The sequence below is a fragment of the Nicotiana attenuata genome, unplaced genomic scaffold (assembly GCF_001879085.1).
Source record: "Nicotiana attenuata strain UT unplaced genomic scaffold, NIATTr2, whole genome shotgun sequence".
Lineage (NCBI taxonomy): Eukaryota > Viridiplantae > Streptophyta > Magnoliopsida > Solanales > Solanaceae > Nicotiana > Nicotiana attenuata.
Window position 1 is genome coordinate 1191439 of NW_017670287.1, and position 3066 is coordinate 1194504.

Consider the following 3066-nt stretch of genomic DNA (forward strand, 5'->3'; position numbering starts at 1 on the left):
GGCGTGCAGCCCGTTCCATATTCAGTCCAGATCAATGCAAATGAGCCACTCGGGCAATGTCAAGTAATAGCTTTTAACTCAAAACATCAGAAAATGCAATTTAAGTCTTTAAACTTTAGCAATATGACTGCACATTTCAAAACTGTGTTTAACTCAGGACTAAAGTCATTTAACATGCTAAGTGTCATGAAAACAACAATAATAATCCCTAAAGGATCCAAATAATCGGCACGAAGCCCAGAACATGGCAATCAGCCCAAATCACGATAGCATCAAGTAGGTTTCACTCAATTACGCAGTAAAATCAACAACCGGGACGGACCAAGTCACAATCCCCAATGGTGCTCTACCCCACGCTCATACCTGGCGTGCAAGTCACCACAATACAGCACTATGATGTGCAAATCCGGGGTTTCAAACCCTCAGGATATCATTTACAAGTATTACTCACCTCGAACCGGTGAAATCCCTAGCTCGCGACGCCTTTGCCCCTCGAATCGGCCTCCACGCGCGTCGAATCTAACCAAAATCAGGGCGAATACATCACAATAGGCTTAAGAAACATAACCCAATCGAAATGACCCGAAAAACGCCAAAATTCACGAAGTTGGCAAAACCCGAGCCCCGGACCCACTTCTCGAAAAATTACAAAATTTACATCACTGGATTCCTCGTCTCGCCACGAGTCTACACATAGTAAGTTTACCAAAATCGGAGTTCAAATGCCCTTACAAAATCCGTTTTTACATCACAACTTTTCAAGCCCTAATTTGACCCATTTTTGATGAATTTTCCACAATTTACATGTAATTTCTACCATAAACTCGAATAATTAGGCCAAGGAACTTACCTCCAATCGATACTCAGCCAAAATCCTCTAAAAATCTCGCCCAAAGCTCTCCAAATTGCTTAACAATGGTGGAAACTAACTCTTGCTCGCGGATGAAATATAATATTTTAAACCCTTCTGTAACCAGCGATTTTCGCTTCTGCGGTCCCGCTACCGCTTATGCGGGACCGCTTCTGCGGCCAAAAATCCGCTTAAGCGGTTTTCACTTAAAACCGCCTTTTCGCTTGTGCGACTCCAGCTTCGCTTCTGCGGTTCTCTCAACAACCGCTTCTGCGGTAAAATATCCGCTTATGCGGACCCGCTGAAGCGACCACCTTCCGCTTTTGCGGAAATTCCCTAGCCCAGGCCTGACCGCTTCTGCGGTCGCTCACCCACTTCTGTGGAACCGCTTCTGCGGTCCATTTCCGCAGAAGCGGAAATACCAGATGACAGCAGTAACAGGCCTGCAACACACCTCAAAACTCTCGTTCAATCACCCGAATTCACCCCGAGGCCCCCGGGACCTCAACCAAAAACACCAACACATCCTAAAACCTCATTCAAACTTGTTCCCATCCTCAAAACACATCAAACAACGCTAAACCATCAAATCACATTGAATTCAAGCCTAAGTTCCTCAAAAACTTCCGAATTACGCATTCGATCAAAAACCCGACCAAAACACCTCCGAATGACCTGAAACTTTGCACGCATATCCAAAATCACCTAACGGAGCTAGTGCAACTCTCGGAATTCGATTCCGACCCTCGGATCAAAATCTCACCTATCAACCGGAATTCGCCAAAATACTAACTCCGCCAATTCAAGCCTAATTCTACACCGGACCTCCAAACTCAATTCCGATCGCACTCCTAAGTCGCAAATCACTTCCCGAAGCTAACCGACTCACCGGAAATCACATCCGAGCCTTATAACTCATAAGTCAACGTCCGGTTGACCTTTCCAACTTAAGCCTTCCTTAAAGAGACTAAGTGTCTCATTTCCTATCCAAACCAATTCAATTCAACTATAACTCACTCGTTGCTGATAATGAAACATGAAGAAGCAGTAAATGGGGGAAACGGGGCTGTAATACATGAGACGACGGGTCGGGTCGTCACATCCTCCCCAACTTAAACCAACGCTCGTCCTCGAGCGTACCCAGAGTTGTCCTAGAAGCTAACCAACAGCTGAATAACTTTACCAAGCATATACCCGGGGTGATCTCACGTCACCCTATCTCATATAGGTCCGACAACACAATATAGCCGAAATCTCACAGTCCATTTAAACCATAAACCATAGAACCACATTGCACTTTCCGAAACCATACACAATATTAGAACCTCACATCTATACTCAGAATAAGCCCGAACCAGCTGTAACAACCCATACCTGCAACCTCAGATAAAATCATATGATATACCACATAATCCAAACACTCGAAACGATAGCCCCTATTCACAACAATTTCCCACATTAACCAAATACCGATAGAAAACCCTTTTTATTAGCTAAAGTCTTATTCCAACACTTTCATATACTGCCGACGGCAACTGAAACACGCGATAAACCGTAACCATCTCTCAGATCGACCATTCATGAGGCCACTTCCTTTGACTAATATCACAACAGATTTCCGGGTCAAACCTCGATATTATTTTCCTAACAAGCTGAGATCAAATCTGTCCGTATTCATTAATGACTCCAACGGTCACCTCGAATCCAACACACCACTCTGGTGATATGACACCTCAGTACAGGCCTAAGCCACAACTTGCATAACACACGCACCAATGAGGAACGGTCTGAACATACTCAAATCATGACAAATGACTCAAACGAAAGAGCTGTACCTCAAGTTCATCAACACCATTACAACACAAGGCTGAGACCCCGTCTCACATCATAGATATAGAGTACCTGAATCTACCCCGAAGGGTCATAACTCCACGTAGCCTCGCTACAACGCGCGATCATATCCAAACACTGTTACACATGAAGCACCTCAAGTCGCTATGATCAAAATCGACAGCCACGCACATTTGATGTCTGAAACCAAAGAAACTCATTACATCCACGGTGAAACAAATAACATACGACACGCAACCCGATAAGCCATAACCAACACTCCATTTACCGAGCAACACTCAATTACTCTTCCCGCTCGACTTCCTCTATGAATCCTCAATAGAACCGCACCACATGTGCCCATATCCAACAAATCATGACGCCTC